Source organism: Papio anubis, chromosome 1, assembly GCF_008728515.1.
Source record: "Papio anubis isolate 15944 chromosome 1, Panubis1.0, whole genome shotgun sequence".
NCBI lineage: Eukaryota > Metazoa > Chordata > Mammalia > Primates > Cercopithecidae > Papio > Papio anubis.
The window spans coordinates 163,154,157-163,173,796 of NC_044976.1; the positions used below are offsets into that span (position 1 = coordinate 163,154,157).

General features: G+C 38.1%; 1 long non-coding RNA gene across 2 annotated transcripts; it reads right to left on the bottom strand.

Annotated features, from left to right (window-relative positions):
- Positions 1-3,312: 3,312 nt before the first annotated feature.
- LOC108582710 lies at positions 3,313-18,260 on the bottom strand. Of its 2 annotated transcripts, none has more exons than XR_001896531.3 (4): positions 16,400-18,260; positions 7,986-8,043; positions 7,728-7,813; positions 3,313-5,332 (listed from the first exon to the last, which is right to left on the bottom strand). It is a non-coding gene; the product is annotated as an uncharacterized LOC108582710 (long non-coding RNA). The 2 variants fall into 2 exon arrangements; XR_001896530.3 differs by lacking the exon at positions 16,400-18,260 and adding an exon at positions 9,214-9,903.
- Between the last annotated feature and the right edge of the window lie 1,380 nt (positions 18,261-19,640).

The following is a 19,640-nucleotide window of genomic DNA, read 5'->3' on the forward strand; positions in this document are numbered from 1 at the left end:
CTCATTCGTTCATTCATTCATTCACTCACTTATTCAACAAATACAGAGCAAACTCCTATGTAAGCCAGTCATTTTACCTGACAAGAGGAAAAAAAATGGTGGTGAGCAAAAACAGTCATGCTCTGTTCACTATCTATACTTTAGTGGAAGACACAATAATTAATTATCCAATCATCATGACACTTTCATCACAAAGGAAATACTTCACATTCTGATTTAAGCATATAATAGGATATTTGGTCTATTGGGGAGGTTCGGAAGTTTGCCTGGAATAAAAAGCAATGGAGCTAGACCTGAAGAAAATAATACAAGTTAAATGAGTATGAGGAGAAGGAAAGTATTCTAGGCAAAAATAATAAATTTAAAGGAGGAGACTGTGTTCAAGGAACAGGAAGAGATATGTGTGGCTGACGTAGAAAGAAGCAGAGCCTGGAAAATAAGGAGTCTTCGGAGGGAGATGACGGCCAAACCTTGCCAGGCCTTGCAGGTTCCAAGGAATATATATTTACCCTAAGAGCTAGGAGGAAGTTATGAAGCATTATAAACATTGTTCTTGAATTTTCTTACCAACCATCTCCACGTTCCAGATTTTATACCATCATTTGTTTCTCTATCCTCATATTATATGACTTCTTAATAGCATTAAACACAATCTTTCCTTCTCTAACCATTATGTTTTGTCAGCTTCCAAAACATCATTACCTACAAATTTAAATTTCCTTAACCCTTATTTTCCTCAACAGTTGCCATATTGGGTCCTCTTCCTCTGTCTGACTTTTTTTTTTCTCTTTCAGACGGAGTCTCGGCTCTGTTGCCCAGGTTGGAGTGCAGTGGCAAGATCTCGACTCACTGCAACCTCCACCTCCTGGGTTCAAGCGATTCTTCCGCCTCAGCTCCCCAAGTAGATGGGACTACATGCACGCACCACCATGCCCGGTTAATTTTTTGTATTTCAGTAGAGATGGGGTTTCACCATGTTGCCCAGGCAGGTCTCCAACTCCTGAGCTCAGGCAATCCACCCATCTTGGCCTCCCAAAGTGCTAAGGTTACAGGCGTTAGCCACCGCGCTCAGCCGACTTTTGTTTTTTTTTTTTTTTTTCCAGGGTCTGGCTCTGTCAACCAGGCTTGAGTGCAGTGGTGTGATCAGGATTCACTGCAGCTTCTACCTTCAGTGCTCAAGCGATCTTCCCACCTCAGCCTCCTGAGTAGCTGGGACTATAGGCGTACACCACCACACCCAGCTCAATTTTTTGTAGAAATGGAGTTTTGCCATTTTGCCCAGGCTGGTCTCGAACTCCAGGACTCAAGCAATCCACCTGCCTCAGCCTCCCAAAGTGCTGGGATTACAGACGTGTGGGCTACCTTGCCCAGTCCCTACCTAAGTTTTAAGTACTACTAAGATACATTACAAGCTCAATCCTGTACCCACCTCTCTCTTTCTGCGTGAGCTCCTTCACGGAATGACTCGCGAATTTATATTTCCAGTCAGATCTATTATATATTTGAGATCTCTAGATTCACATTTTACAACCACATTCTTAACTAGTCCACCAGATTGTCTCATAGCCAACTCAACAGAACATAGAAGTCTTGATCTATCCTTTCTTTAAACCCATCCCAAATCTCAATCATATTTATATCTGTAAATGCACCAGTATACACACAGCAACTTGTAACAGAAGCCTAATTTTTATTTTTTATTTCTCCTTTTCTGTCACAACTATTAAATCATTAACAAATCCCATTCATTCTCTCTCCACTATCTATCTTGTGTTCTGTTTCCAATTGTACCACTTAGAATCAAACCATCATCACTGCTCAGGCTTTTAACTAACTTCCAAGCTTCCATCTTATCTTCCTTCAGTATTTCCTCCAAAGAGAAATCAAATCGATCCCTGTCCATACAGATCAAGTTGGGATAAGTCCTTACTTAAAATCTGTCAGTATTTTTCTTATTTGCATGTTTAATAAAATCTAACCTCTGTATTATTTCTCCACCCATTTAATACACTTCCACCTGGTTCACACTATGCTCTAGTCACACTGATTTTTTTCTGTTCCTAGAAATGTCATGCTCTTTTCTATTTCAGGGCTTTAGCTCTTCATTCTTCCCAAGATGCTCTTCTGGTTCCCCCCCCGCCACCAATCACTCTACATAACTTCCTTCTGGTAACAGCATAAATGTCACTTCCTCAATGGAGTTTCCCTGACCATCCTACATAAAAGAAGCCTCTCTAAGTTACTTTCTATCTCAGAACCTTGTTTGTTTTCTCCAAGTTCTGGGATATATTTGTATATTCATATCCACCTCCCCCACAAGGGCACAAGCCTGTCCTCTAGATCAGGGGTCTCCAATCCCAGGGCTGTGGACTGGTACCCATGGGTGGCCTGTTAGGAACCAGGCCACACAGCAGGAGGTGAGATGCAGGCCAGTGAGCATTACTGCCTGAACTCCACCTCCTGTCAGATCAGCGGTGGCATTAGATTCTCTTAGGAGTGCAAACCCCATTCTGAACTGCACAGGAAAGGAAACTATGTTGCGTAGCCCTTATGAGAATCTAACTAGTGCCTGATGATCCGAGGTGGGGTGGTTTCATCTGAAAACTATCCCCTGACCCCAGTCCGTGAAAAAATTGTCTTCCATGAAACCGGTCTCTGGTGCCAAAAAGGTCAGGGACCACTGTTCCAGATGATAGACCATGAGGCCTGGGCAGTACTTAATATAATGGTTGCCATATGTGATATATGTTAAATGAATAAATGGAAGAATGAATGATAAGATTTACACATGAAGCTGTGGAGTGGTCAACATATTGGGGGTTGGCAAGAGTAAGAATTGGGAGAACGGTGGAGAAGCTTATGCTGTTACACAGGCAAAGAATGATGACAGTAGGAGTGTTTACCAGTTAAATAAATTACCAAATTACTTAACTCTAGCAGTTACAAAATTGGATTCACAATTCTTATAACACAATTGATATCCTTATCAATGAATGAAAATATAGGGACACAAAGGAGAGAATACTTCTACATCTCTAAGATTTGATCTAGAAATACATTTTTTGCAATCTGTCATTTTGTCTTTTGAAAATTTAGGCTTTGAGGGCTGGGCGTGGTGGCTCATGCCTGTAATCCCAGCACTTTGGAAAGCCAAGGCAAGCAGATCACTTGAAGTTGGGAGTATGAGACCAGCCTGGCCAACATGGTGAAACCATGTCTCTACTAAAAATACAAAAATTAGCCGGGTGTGGTGGTGTGTCCCCATAATCCCAGCTACTCAGGAGACTGAGGCATGAGAATCACTTGGACCCACGAGGTGGAGGTTGTAGTGAGCCAAGACCATGCCACTGCATTCCAGCCTGGGCAACAGAGTTAGACCCTGTCTAAGAAAAGAAAAGAAAATTTAGTTTAGGCATTGAGGAAAGAAATATGTGGTACTGTCTTTGTGTAAAATGCAAATACAGACAAAGACAAGTCTTACCACTGGCAAATTGACCAAGGTGGGAGGTGGTGCTGCTTTGAAAGTTTTTCTCACTAGAACCTTAACTTTCCTGGTCATCTTAGATACACGCAGTGCATATATACCTATGTATCAGTGATCAATGCCAACACTGTAGTTCTTTAACGTGATGTTTTAAGAAACTATTTTTCCTAGTGGCCAAGAAACACGTTAAATCCTAGTTCTAGCAATGATCTCATCTCTCTAATATGGAGATAATAATACTTTTAAGTGTTGCCATGAGAATTAAGCATATTAATTAAGCAAACATTCAATAAATGGTATAAAGTAAACACACTTGGTTATAATTAAACATACACCAACATAGCATACATCCTATTCCTCTTTCTAATCCCAGCAGAAGAAGTATAGGGAGGGAGAAGAGTTCCCCTAGGACCTGACCAGGAAACATTTTTGCATTCTGCCATTTTGTATTTTGAAAATTTAGGCATTGAGAAAAGAAATATGTAGTACTTGATAAAACATCTCTCTCTGCCTTTGTGTAAATTGCAAATACAGACAAAGGTAAGTAGAAAAGAAATACGTGTTCCCTTCTGCAAATGTCCCAGGCAAAGTCCTGATGAGTGCTAAAGATAAAGAGGAGGTGAAAGAGTTAAACTAGATATGAAAGTAAAGTGTTCAACTGGTCTGAAATGAACTTCGGGTTGTTTTTACTCAAAAGTTACTAGGAAGTTGAGGGACCTGCCATATATATTGTTAAAAGATGGAAAGAGGAAATTAAATATTCTTAGTTTTATTAACTTAAAGGTACTGTTGGTTTCAAGATGCATCCTGGCTTCGGCAACACTAAAATAATGTTTTATAAAACGTGCATCTTAGAATCAATGAAATACAGAAGCATAGCTGACCAGTGGCAAGATAACATATGATGTTTAATATTTATACCTGATTGAATCCAGACTGCTTAATAAACCAGTAATAAATACAAAGAACTACAAAGCATAGGTAATGAACTCTGAGACCAGTTTCCAAATCCATCTTAATGAGAAAGTCTTGTAACTTTTCACACATGAAGGCAGTATTCCACCCTGGAGTGGCCTTCTGTGGATTTCATATTTTTCTTGTTCCATGAGGTCTAAGCTGAGATGTGTTTGTTTTACTTCAGGTCTCACATTCGGTGTTGCAAGCCATGTATAACATTTGTTGATTCCTCTGATGGCTGCAGGTTGCTGAAACCTCTGCCTCTCTGTCTCCGTCTGTCTCTGCATCTCTTTCTGCATTGACTCTTGGCAATGACTCTCCTGTCTGGGTTCTGCCATTTGCGTACCTTGATGCATAAAGACAGCATGGGGCAAGTATAGCAGAAAGTTTAAAATAGCTTCCAAATTCTATGAGGATATATAATGTTGGAAAACATAACAGTATAAAATAGATGTCATAAATCCGTCCATGGTCTATTATATATGCTTAATTATAACCTAGTGTGTTTAAACCATTTATCGAATGCTTGCTTAATTAACTAATTTAGATTTCACGACAATGCTAAGATAGTATTATTGCCTTTTCAACATAATAGAAAATAAAAACAAAACATCATGTACACTTCACTGTATCTCTGCTGTCAGTGATGTTTTTCTCACACCATGTCTACCCAGCTGGTGTTCTGCTCACCTGCATTAATTTGTTTACCTTCATGTGCAGTTTTTCATCACTTGTCATACAACTCACATACTCTTTGTCATCAATTTGATGTGAAGCCATATTTGGTAGTGGTTTCTTACTTAAAAATATAATGGTCTGTGTATTTTTTTTTCCACACACACAAAAAAATTCTAGAAGTCCATCTCTGAATCACACAGTGGTTTCAATATACTGTGGAACAGCAACATAACATCAATAAATAATCAGTGGACAGTGTTATCAATGTTGCAAAGGGTATACTTTCAAATTAAAACTTCTGCATTCATTTTGTAATTAATTCCAATAGAAAATGATCTCACACACACACACACACACACACACACACACACAGAGCTTCTTTGAAAAAGCTAAAGCGAATCTCAAAATTGAAAGAACATAGATGTAGTGATGTTCCAAGTTTGTAACAGAGTCACAAAGTAAACAGTGACAGGTTACTTATGGATTGAACCCTGCTAATCTAAAGTAAATAAAACTGGCCGGGCACGGTGATTCGCGCCTGTAATCCTAGCACTTTGGGAGGATGAGGCGGGTGGAATGCCTGAGGTCAGGAATTCAAGACCAGCCTGGGCAACATGGCGAAACCCTGTCTCTACTAAAAATACAAAAAAAAAAAAAAAAAAAAATAGCCAGGCATGGTGACACATGCCTGTAATCCCAACTACTGGGGAGGCCAAGGCATGAGAATCACTTGAACCCAGGAGGTAGAGGTTACAGTGAGATTGATCATGCCACTTCACTCTAGCCTGGGCAACAGAAGGAGAATCTGTCTCAAAAAGAAAAGAAAGGTAAATAAGGCTGAACTAAATAGAACAAGAGCCAAACACAAGTAAGAATGTGTAATTTTGATAAATGTATTCCTAGAACTTTAATCTGTTGCAAGTCTCAACAATCACACTCTTGACATCTCAAAGTCATTATATATTGCTTTAGCCAATAAACACATTAAAAAGATTCATTCTCTACTCTGATTTGTCAAAAGTTTTTATCATACAAATTCTGATTATGCTGGCTTTAGTTTAATAAAATCTTAAGTCTGTCTCTGGGTTGACAAAATGCAATGTAATTTCTTACCCATTTTATTCTTAAAAGCAGCAGCCAGTATGCTGAGTTAGGTAGGTTCTTGCAGCTATTTCAACTCTCTTTTCATCACTCTGTATCATTCTTGAAACTTACTTCCTCCAATTTATCACTAATACCTCTTCAAGTAACTTTCTAAATGTATCTTAAGTTTATGAACTTCTTCCTGTTTACACCATCACTATCTTAGTCCAAGTTACTAACATCTCAAACAAACAACTGAAACAGCCTCTTAACAGTTTTGCCCATATTTCCTCTAACATTATTTCTCACTAGCCAATCCATTATCCATCCTTCATCCTAAGAAGTCTTTTCTGAATAAAATCATATAGTGTCTACCGTACCCCTATCCCATCGAATCTAGGATTAAAAGAAAAATGCCTAAGAGGACCTCAAAGACTCAGCATCAATGCTGAACTCGCAATGAAGCCCCAACTTTCACCATCTTTCTAGGCTCCTCATCTGTTGGCTTAGACCCTGCTTTTTACCATGGTATTAGGAAGGTAATTGATTCTCTGTTTAGTGCCCTCTTCACCTTAAAAACTCTGCCCCCACCACCCATAATCACCTAGCAATATTCTTCCAATCCTTCACGTATGAGCTCAGTTGTTCCAGTCCCCAAGAAGTCCTCCTTGTACTTCTCTCATTAGACCAAATACACTACCATGGGTCTCCTAGGATTATTTTTTTTTTCATCTTCTTTATGGCACTTGTCAGATTAATTGGGGGATTATTTGATTAATTTTTGTTGCTTTCAGAAAATCATACATTCCATGAAGGCTAATACTCTAGCCCATAGGCAGAGGTGTACTACAATCAGTTGCTGAGTTGAATGAATAACCACAAAATATTTGCTGATGCTTTGGGGCTACCTAAGACTCTTAGATCTTTTCACAACTCTGACATAGAGAATAAATTTCCTGGGAAGAGGGTTAGAATTAATTTGAGTTGTGGAAAGTAAAGGAGTATGATGATTTCTGAACACATGAATTGAGGTTACAAAAGCTTATCTGCTAACTTGTTTACTAGAGCACCTTTATTCTTCCTACTTACAAATTCATTTTCTACCCTGCATGCAGGAAGAAACAAAATGTTCATGTAAAACCAAAGTTATCTCCCAAAGATATAATTCTATTTTAATGGAAGATCCTATTTCTCTAAGTACTGTTAATGAGTGCTAATGCTATCTGCTGGAACAATTAGATCCTCAAATTTATAACGACTCAAACATAGCAGGAGCTTATTTCTTCCCTCACGAAACAGTTCAAAGTGGCGTTCCAAGGTGGGCAGCCGATCTTCTCCATATAGGGATTCAATTAATAGTATTTTTCATTCTGAAACCCTGTAATCTCTTGGCTTTTCTGTTGTCTGCATTTAGTGGCAGAAGAAGAAGGAGTGTGTGCTTAAGGCACACACAGTTCTTAAAGGCCTAGGACTGGAAGTGACACACATCAACTTGCCACCCACTCCACTAGCAATAACTACTCACATTGTCCAGGCCCAGACACCAGGGGATGGAGGTGATGGGAAATGTATTCTTCATTTGGGCATTCACTAGCCAGTCACAGCTCTAAACTGTGGAAGGGAAGCATAAATATGAGTTTTGGGGTACAAGTAGCATTTCTGCCCAAAATAACCTAAGTTTGAACAAGAAAAAATTGTCCAAGAGAACTTGATGGTAGAAACAAGAAAGTACTGAAACATTCTACTATATGTAGAGTACAGTGGGAATAAAAATAAGTAATACCTTATCTACGTTGTCAAGGAGTTCAGTCCAGGGAGGAAAATGACAAAAGCACAGCTACCTGTAATATAATATTATATGTGATAGATGTATAAACAAATATATGTGTATGTATGTTCAAAGTTTTGATAAAATACAAGTCTGTTAGAGCCTTCAGGATTTGCTTAGATCTTTAACATTTCCTTAGTTTTCTCTTAGATGAATGCCAAGCATTGAGTTTTGTTGGTGCCAAAGGAATATTACTTTTAAAATGTTACTTGTTTTATAGACGTGCAGCATTTGTGATACCTTATTTCCTATCAGATAATCTTGGTACTTTCATTTTTTATGAACTGTTGAGTTAATATGTAAGGTAGTAATTTTTCATGTTACAAAAAATCCTGTAAACTAAACAATATAACAAAGACATCACAGAAGTGAACTGAAGTGAAAATAGCAAACTATCATGTGCTTACACAATTCTATAGGACTCACCATTTAAAGTACCAAAGGAGGAGTTTCCATTTTAATTACTTATGTTTTTCTCAAAAACTACTACTAGTGGTAGTATATGGCTCACTACATTTCAGCCACTGTGCTGAGTGTTCACATGAATTTTCTCCCTTAATCATAGCACCAGGATGAGGTAGGCACTGTTAGCGTCATCATTTTTGCAGATGAGCGAACAGGTCCAAATTAGTAAAGAAACTTCCCATAGCTTATTTATACTATAAGAAACAGAACTAATATTTAAACCCAAGTCCCAAGTTCAATAATATGAACCCTAAATATTCTACATTAAGGAGTTTTCACTTACAAATAGATCAAACTCTATGTAACTCAAATGGCCACCGAAATGACACAGAATTGAATAACATTCTAAATCAAACATACTTCCTAGCTCTAAGAATAAACAGTGTGAGCACATGCAATATAAAAGCAAATATTTTTAGGGAGTTGATATCTAATCTCCTCTATCTAACTTCTAAAAATTAACATTTGGAGCCCTCTTCTTTCTCCACATTTTCTCTTAAGATTTTATTGATTCCCACCAATTGAAATACTATAGATTTCCAGGGACTTGAATATCCATCCATATTTTCTACCCTTAGCCCCCAACCTCAATACTCCTATTTTCTACTGCCTAAAATAACAAGGCACTTGGCTGTTTCAAGGACAACCATATCCAAACCTGAACTCTTGGTTTTCCCACTTTTCACACCTGCTTTCCTGCCCCAGCACACTCCCCTACCTTGATGAGGACACAGCTACTCAAGCCAGACACGTTGATGTCATCTTGGATCCTCCTTTTTCCTCATTCCCCATTCTCATTTCAAGCATCCACGCCCAATCCAGAACCAAGTTGTTTCCATTCTGTCCTCTAAAATGTTTATCAATTTCATCTTCTCCTTCCCATATCCAATACCACCATGTCCAGGCAGCACCGTTTCTCTTCTGGAGACTGGTACAGCCTCCTAACCTGCCTCCCTGCTTCCACTCTTGCACTCCTCTAAGCCATTCCCACACTGTAGCAGAAAAGAGTTTCCTAAAATGTAAATAAGTCCATGCTATTTCCTTGCATAACATCTGTTAAAAGGTTTTATTTGCAATTTAAATAAAATTCAAACTCCTTATCAGAGCCCATAAATTCCCATGAGTTCTAGCCTTCACCTGGTTCTCACACCTGAACCTGTACGACTTTTCCACATTTGCCTTCATCCCATTACATACCTTGTTACTTCAGCAGTTATCTTTCGGTACTACTTCTCATCACTGGAACCTTCTCGGTTTTACATCACTGCTTCACTCTCACCTTCTCAGCAACACTTTTCTTGATTATCCTTTCTAAAGAACATCCCCAACTATTCTCTACCTCATCTCAACTCCTCAATCATTTATTTCATAAAATTTTTCAATAATTGTGAATTTTTATTTTTCACTTTATTTACTAACCTTTTTTCTTTTTATTTATTTATTTATTTATTTTTAAATTATACTTTAAGTGCTAGGGTACATGTGCACAACGACCAGGTTTGTTACATATGTATACATGTGTCATATTGGTGTGCTGCACCCATTAACTCGTCATTTACATTAGGTATATCTCCTAATGCTATCCCTCCCCCCTACCCCTTCCCCACAATAGGACCCCGTGTGTGATGCTCCCCTTCCTGTGTCCAAGTGATCTCATTGTTCAATTACCACCTATGAGTGAGAACTAACCTTTTTTCTATCTTCCCACTTAACTGTAAACTCCATAAGAACAAGGGCCTTGCTTATCTTGCCCATCAAATCACTTGTGTCAGGAATGGTGCCTTTTGTTTTACAAGATGCCCAATAAATATCTGTTATCAAAGAAGATAGTGATGGTATAAATGAATAAGTAGATAAATAAAAGATGTGCACATCTTTTTTCTTGTGAGAGGAATCTCTAACATTAATGATTTTGTTAGAGAAACAGTACAAATTTAACTTCAGCCACTAAGTTTTGAGACCCTTATACAAATAATGTACCTTTTCTTGGCACAATATCCTCAAATATAAGATGGCAGATAGTATTTTGCAAAATTAGAAGTGAGTTAAATGAAATGACATATCAAGCATCTAGCACAGTGTTTTATATGTAGAAGGAGCTCAAGAAATATTAGCTCCTTGGAGAACATAGGCTGTGATCTAGACATTGATGCAAGAAGCAAGGGGAACTTATTTCTGTTGTTGGTGTTGCCACTTAATTTTTCTCTGACCACTTAACCACTTTTTTTATTTCCCTATTTAAGGAAAATTCTCTACCTCTTCCCACCGACAAAATTCTCTCTCACATTAGCTTCCTCAGCTAATGATTGGACAATCTATCATTGCCTCCACTAGAAAAATTTAAGATAGTTTCTTTTTGAACTTTAACAGTAGCTAAAGGGGAAAAATTAAAATGCTAACTTTTTTCAAATTATATCCTAGTCCAATTTCCAAAATATTTCAATCCATAATTTTTAGCTATTTTTGAACATGAGTTTCAAAAAACTGCAAGCCCATCTTTTCCAATCCCTTACCTAACAATTTGATATCCAGTTACAAGCCCACGAGAATCGCCTACCTGAAGGAGCCTGCCACGATGCCTGCAGATGACGCTTGTTTTGGATCAATGGACTTTGCTTTCACGTGTAATCAGTTGGCTCACACTAACTGTTAGGGGTTTGAGACCTTTGTTTCCTTTGAGAGAGACATAGTGTTTTGGGGAAATGGTCAAAAGAAACTGACCATTCCACTTTATGGTCAGCACACTGGCTAATAATCACACAGGTGTTTTATTCTCCAGCCTGAATACATGAAGGGTTACCAGCTAATAATATTCCATGTTGTGTGATTTGGCATAAACTAGAAAATCAAGGGACTGCTATTTAATAACAAATAACTTCTTCACTAGATGAACCATCAGTTTATCCTAGTTTGGAAACATCTAGATGAATAATAAATCTAGGACACTAAGAGCTATTAGCATTCTAAAATCTTCAGTTCTCAGTTGATCCTCATTTTTAAACTAAAGGTGTAAATTCGATGAAACTAGCATTTTTTTCCCCCAAGTTTGAAATAAAGACATAAATTTTATCATGTTGATAATTGAACCCTAATTGTTAAAATGTCCACTGACTCGAGGAAAACAATTCAACAAAACCCTCTGCCCTCCAGAACTTCCTGCTCTGGGTGAAGTGTGTGAAGGTAAAGATGGCCACATGTTCTTTGACAAGACTTGAACAATAGAAAGAGCCTTGAGCAAGTTTCCATAAGGAGAGGATATGTTTGAGGTGATGGACATGCTAACTACCTTGGTTTGATTGTTATATAATCACACTATACCTTATAAACAGGTACAATTATTATGTTTCAATATAAACAAAAAATGGCAGCTTATATGTCCTGTCTCTTGCACACTCATTCTTGAAGCCTTGAACCTTCAACCTAGAAATCCAACTACACTGTGGCTTCCATGCTGTGAGGGAGCCCAAGACAGCCACAAGGAGAAGTCATGTAAAGTAGAGATCAGCAAATTTTTCTGGAAAGGGCCAAATGGTAAGTATTTTAGGTTTTGCAATATATATGGTTTTTGTTGCAACTTTCCAACCCTGCAATTACAGAGATTATAGGTTATTTAAACAAACACGTGTGGCCATCTTCCAATAAATATAGACATAGATTTGAATTTCATATGTTTCACACCTCATGAAGAAGCAGTCTTCTTCTTTAGATTTGTTTAAACATTAAAAAATTTGAAAACCTTTTTGTTTGTGGGCTGCACAACCACAGGCTGCCGATGGGTTTTGGCTGAAAATGAGAGAGAAAACGAGAGAAAAGAGATATTCAGCCAGCCCTCAATTGTTCCAGCCTACAGACGTTTATGTCATCTCAGCTGAGGTCCCAAGCATCGGAACAAGATGAGTCATCTGCACTGGGTACTATCCAAATTCTTAGCCCCAAGAATCATCAGATGTAATAATAATAAATTATTTTAAGCCCTAATTTTGGGAGTAGCTTATTGAGCAACAGTAGATAACTGGAACAACTCCTAAAGCAAACACAACAATGAGAAACTACATATAGTTGTAACTCTGTGACCACATCACTAGTATTACCTCTCAGAAATGCCCTTTAAAAATATACGTGTAATATATAATTTTGGTTAATAATTGATTTTCTTGGTGTCATTGATACATGCCATTATCAAAGTCAGCAAAGTTTTGTTACAAATCACATTGAAAGGTGTAAGTTATAGTAAAACCAAATAGGAGATGAATTTTCTAAGTTTGCTATTAGAAATTAGGTAATAAAAGAAGCTTTCAGTGTCTCATATCCAGATTTAAAGGAATAAAGAGTAATCTACTCTAAAACTGACCTATTCATTTGTGCTATTCAACTGCAATTCCTCTTTCTTCTGGTAACCCTTTGAATATATCCTCCTCTGCCACTCTCATTCCCCATAACTCCAGGGAAGTTGTTTATAGAGGTGGGGCACAGGTCTAAGCCCATAGGAATACGGTATTTACCTGACCAAAAAAACTGGTTCTACGATGGACACATACCCCAATCATAGTCATTGTAGTCTGGTCAATTTTAAGTGGTATTTTGCGGAAAGAGATTCTCACTCCTGTTTTTTGCTGGTGTGTGTGTGTGTGTGTGTGTGTGTGTGTGTGTGTGTTTGCTGGACTGAAAATTGGAAAGGCTGGAGTTTGGATCTTCCCTTGCTACCATAGAAATTCTAAGTCTAAAGCCAAAGCAGCATAAATTCAACCATGGGGATGGGAACAAAGAGCTGTAGAGAAACATGATATTGTTTGCATACTCAATCTAGTATGTCAAATCTAGTTATATCCCTAAACGTTTTATCTTAGCCAATAAATTACATCTTTGCTTAAGTTAGATTAGGTCAAATTTTGTGACAATTGCGACAGAAAGTGCAAAGTCCCCACATGGGAAAAGAGAATTTCTTCCACTGGAATAGTCATTTACTTATTCTTTAACAAATATTTTTAGACTTATATCTAGTGTATTCAAGCCACCAGCAATAGGACCCAAAAACACAAAAATAAGTAAGAACACAGTCCACATTCCACAAGCAGAGGCTCACTAACAAGTAGTGAAGACAGACTTATAAACAAATATTAAAATGGAGTGTGATTAAATTGTCATGGCACTGAGACCTAAAGGAGGAAGTGATCAACTCTGCTTGAGTGGGCCGTAGAAGGTGCACAGGGGACACCTGTGAGCTGGGTGGGGGAAAGCAACAATTAACTTCCAAATAGAGGGTTAGCCGGTAGGAATGCAGGGAGGTTTCCAAAAGAAACATCTCATTTGGACAACTGCAAATACTTTATTTAGCAGACACATAATACGCAGAAGATGAATTTGGAGAGACGAGCTATTCTCAGGCACTGACAGGTCCTGAATGGGATCCTCAAAGGTTTGGATTTCAATCTGTGAGCAATCAAGGATCATCAAGGCATTGTAAGCAGGAGAGGCATAGGGGAAAATTTATTTTTAATAAAATCATTCAGTAAGTAGCACAGGATGGGCTTGACTGAGAGGGCAATAATCATGACACCACGATGAGGATAAGAACCAAGGAAAAAGACATGAAGCTGTAACAGGAGCCAGAGGTGAAAGCTATTAAAAATGCCTTATCAATATGTTTGGGACTGTCAGCATGAGGGGAGCAGTGAAAAACTCCCAGATTATCCCCGAGCATCTAGAATAGTCAAACTGGTAAGATACAGCTGATGTGGATAAATGTAATTATTTCCCCATTCTGGCTTAAGTCTGATTTCTCCTGTTTTGTATCTTACAGATGCTTCCTTTTTTCTTCCTCTCTGCTACCAATTCATCTCTATTCTCCCTCAACAAAGAATGTACAGCTTGATAACAGTCTATTTTTTTTTGTTCTTTCATCTTCTTTATGTCATGACTCTTTCAGCAAACTTTTAATTGATATATTCTCTCTCTCTCTCCCCCTCCCTCCCTCTTCTCTCTCTCTTTTCTTTATTTTGTCCATGCACTCACCATGTATCTCCTGACTTAAAATTCCAGGGGGGTGGGAAGTGGAGTAGAGATGTGGTGGGGATTGTTCAGACTTAAAGCCTAAGCACTTTTCAGGCTGGGTCCTCTACAACATTTTGTCCAGGTGATATCTCACCAGCACACAGTGTAGGAAGTGCCACCTTGGCCTATAAGATGTAAAACAGCTAATGGAGGGCTCAAATGTAGCTCTCCACAAACTTCTCTCTTACTTTTGATGTGGGCGGAAATGAGCTCTGCCTAAAATGCTCCACTGGTTTCACCCCTCCTAGCTGGGTGGTGCAACTGCAAAGCAAGTGCTGTGAACCTTGTGAGCGAACATTTGAGAGCCACAGATCCATGACCTGTGGCAATAACTTAGGGAACTATAAAACCAGAGGCATACTGATGCTAACAATAGGAACGTGGCCTTTCCTTCATCTTACTACGGAATGCCTTCCTGGCCCACAACTCAAAGGTGCCCTGAGAGCAGCATCTTCAGGAGTGCTGATGCACTTCCTTTGTGATGAACTAAACAGCCTCTGCTCTGCTGCAGAGCAAGGGTGAGACAGGAACATGTGCTCACAGGAAGTCAGTGGTTCCCTTTTTAACAATACCTGCTCCCAGTTCAGCCTTTTATAACTGCCTCTCAGAACTTCTATGTGTTGGACAGAGAAGCTGGGCTCTACTCTCCTTGCCCTTCTGTGGGACTCCTTTCCAGTGGCTGGGTGGAGGGGAGTTTGCTGGGGCAGGAAGCAGCAGAGGGAGTTCCACAGCAAAGGATGAGACTCAGCACAAGCTCACAGCTGTGTGAGCCGAGTTCTGTGCCTAGGTTAGATTTCACCTGTGGTTGTGGTAGGGGAGGGCAGCAGAAGTGTAATTCCTTCCGCATGACAGCAGATCAAGGTTCATATGTATGTGACATGCATATTAGGGCCAGCAGTTCCTCCTAAACAGGAGAGGTCCTCCCCTCCACGACACACACACATCCTGCCCTTAACTAATATTTACATGCTAACTCTGGACGATTCTTCATTTAAATAAAAAATGAATAATTTGAGGACACCTGAAATGACTTGAAAATGTCTGCTATGCTTAGAGATAAATGAGTGATGACACCATGTGGTTCATTATCTCCACAATGGTAAGGAAATAATTTAAGAGAGAAAAACAAGGTAAATAGGACCATATCAGTGACAAAACTGACCTTATCTTCTTAAGTATATTATGAAGGAAAGTATATATTTTCATCTTGACCACCTGAATTGAGCCCTGAAGGAACTCCATTCTTTAGATCTACCCTTGTGATTCCCACTGATTCAATGAATAAAATTCCTTGAAGCCTACTCTTCCATTTGTTTCTTTGGAGCACAAGAACCAGGACTGTGTTGGAAGACAGAGATCCTCAGCCTGATAGTCTGTGTTGATATATTTAAAAGAATGTAAGTAAATCTACACTTTTCAAATAGAAGAGGAAGTATTCACGCAAACGTGTAGTGCCTCCCTGTAGATGGATATGATCAGCTATCTTAGCTGCAAGTTTACAATTGTTGACATACTATAGAGATGATATTCTCAAGAAAGGATCAGAAAAATTCACTAGTAGTGATATAGTGAATGGTAGAACTAAAAATCAAAGATCTAGGATCTCGTCTTTTGTCTGCTATTAATTAGCTGAATGGTGTTCCACAAATTGTTTGACTTTCTAATCAAGTCAGCAAGTCTCAGTTTTGTAATTGCCAAAACAAATGATTTAAACTTCAGAATCTCTAAGGTTCATATATGCTAATATTTAAATATGGAAAACATTATCTTAGTGTAAGGGCCCATTTCCCCTGAATGAAGGGATATAATGCACCAAGACAATAACAGCACAGCCAGGTTCTGGAGCTGTTTACCAGCCAAGGTGAATCCATTGACTTCCTCTGATGCTGTAAGGTGTCTTCTTCTATATCAATGTCCAAAAAAACTCAAGGATCCCTTCTCCGTGGTCATTTGCATCAGTTACATCGGTGGTCTGGTTGAAATCAGCACATTAAGGTATGACTTCAATCTCCATTTGAAATCATTTCTCCTCCTAGCAGCTGATGAGGTTTTCCATCCCTCTCTGTTTCTGGGACTCCTGTATCTTTCCTTCTCTCTGCAGCCAGTTTTTGTCTCTCTGCATAATATTTCAGATCTAGCTCCTGTAACTGGTAAAAGGATTACAATTAAACACGCAACCGAAATCTACAAGTGTTTTGGTACGAGGTGTCAGAGCACTGCTGCTGGCAGCTTCTACAACAATGGATATGGTGTAGATAATTCTGTCAAAAGATGTATGGTCCTTAACATAGACATTAATGTCCTCAACAGTGCACATCAGCTGCCTTGCTGTGCATATCAGATTTCAGCAGCAGGGGCAAGTGGGAGTAGTACTGGCACCTTCAGCAAGTTTTGGAATGAGAGATGCCATCAGAGCTGTAAAAAAGAAAGACCAAGGATGGTAAGGGGTGGCATGAGGATGAGTCAAAGGTAGCATATATGAAACTATCTCCTCCCACCTCATAGGTGATACTCAAAACTACTTGAGAGAAATGTGAGGAAGGCTAGAGCTCACAAACGGCAGAAGGGATACTGTGAACCTATTCTTGTCTATTGAGAATGGAACAGGAAACATATTGGGCACATATTTTAATAAGATGCTTCTTAAACTCCAACTGTCTGCAAATCACTTATAGCCAATATAAATCATTTATAGTTAGCATCTATACTTTCCACAATTCCCAGAATCTTAACACTAATACAATGTTCTATGTTATGGTATATGCTCTTGGAATAATATGTCAAATACACTGCAACTCTAAAGTATAAAATATAGGGTATTAATAATCAACTGATTCACATTTATTTAAGCCACAAATTTGCATTGATTGTCTACCCTTTATTAGTTCAATGTGATGTTATTATAGTGACAGTATACTAATGACCCAGTAAAAATGTACATCAAAATTAAGAATAATTTAGATAAATTTGGAGAGAGCATGATTCCAAACAATAATAGAAAAATGATGATACCATATTAACAACCATCATTTATTGGTTGCTGTTTTCATAAAACTCCTACATACATTATTTTATTTAAGTGTAAGAATCAATACTGAGTAGTGTATTATCTCCATTATAGAGCAGGTAGAGGGATTTCAAAACAATGATTGCAAACTTAGGGCTGTTTTTTTTTTTTTTTCCTTTTGACATATTATTGCTGTGGCTCTTTTAATCTGAATTAATTGGTAGCATTCAAAAATAAGAAGAATTTACATAAAAATTATATTTTTAACTTCCCTTTAAAAACAAGAATATTGTACAACACCAGAGTCCACATTCTCAGCATGACAATAATATGCTGATGTTGAATAATGTATATTCCTCTAAATAAGGCACCCAACTAGTCGCTAATACATTTTTTGTTAAAGATTTAATTGATATGTAATACACATATGGAAAAATGCAAAAAAAAGGATTATTTTTATAAAGTTAACACAAAGTTAATTTTTACATTAAGAAATACCCAAATCAAGAAACAGAACATTATTAACACTTCCAAAGCCCCACTTGTCTTCCTTCCAAATGACTCCCACCACCAAACATCACCACTGTCCTGATTTCTTACACCATAGGTTATTTTTTTGCTTTATCTATTTATTTATTTTTCTTTGAGACGGAGTGTCGCTCTTTCGCTCAGGCTGGAGTGAAGTGGCACAATCTCGGCTCCCTGCAACCTCTGCCCCCTGGGTTCAAGCGATTCTCCTGCCTGCCTCAGTCTCTTGAGTAGCTGGGATTGCAGGCATTCGCCACCATGCCCAGCAAATTTTTTGTATTTTTAGTAGAGACAGGGTTTCGCCATGTTGGCCAGGCTGGTCTCAAACGCCTGACCTCAGGTGATTCCCCTGCCTCGGCCTCCAGCAACCACACCCAGCCAACCACCACATCTGGCCATTTTTGCTTGTTTTTGAGCTTTACATAAGTGATACACAATTTCTTTCTTGTGTGTGGCTTCTGTTCCACATCATTTTGTTTGTGAGATTCATTCATGTTGCACTGCGTATTTGAAGCTTGTTCATTCTGGTTGTTGTATAGAGTCTATTCATGAACATATATCCATTTTATTCATTCATTTGATTTTGCTATACATCTGACTTCTTTCTAATTTAAGACTATTGCAAATAGTGCTGCTGTGAATATTCTGCTGATGAATATCTTTTGGTGAATGTATATACCATTTCTCATAAGAATTCCTAAGAATAGAATTGCTGGGTCATATCGTATACATACATTCATCTTTAGTTAGACAATGCCAAAAATATTTCCAAAGTGATTATACCAATTTGCACTTCCACCAGTAGTGTATGATCATTCCAACTGCTTCACTTTCTCGCCACCACTTTCTTCTCTCTACCTTGCCTTATGTATTGCTATTCCAATGTGGTGTAATAGTATCACATCATAGTTTTCATCTGTATTTCACTGATTATGAATGAAGTTGAATATTTTCCACAAGTCTGTTGGCCACTTAGGTAGCTTATTGTGTGAAGTGCCTGTCAAAGTCTTTTGTTCATTTTATTTTCTTTTGAGTTTTCCTTCCTTTCCTAATTGACTTGTAGGAATTCTTTACATATTCTAAATACAAGGCTTTGTCAGTCTTGCAAATTATTTTCTCCCACATGTGGGCGTGACTTTTCACCTCTAACATGGTTTCTCAGGAACAAAAGTTCTCAATTTTAATGTTATCTAATTTGCCTTTTTAAAATTTGTCCTTCTATGAAGAGTAATTTTTGTGCCCTGTACAGAAAATTATTGGCCATCTAAAGTTTATGAAGATATTCTGCTATGATTTCTTTTTGAACACTTATTATTTGAGTATTCATATTCAGATATACAATCCATCTGGAATTGATATCTGTCCTTGATGCTGAAGTATGGGTTGGGATATGTATTTCCACGTGGTTATCCAGCTGACCCAGCACCATTTACTGAAAACAAAACAAAACAAAAAAACCCTTCCTCTGGTGAACTGTAGTGGTTCGTTTCTGGATTCTATTCAGCTCTTTATCTATTTTTACACCAACACTCAAAATTACTTTACCTTTATTAATATTT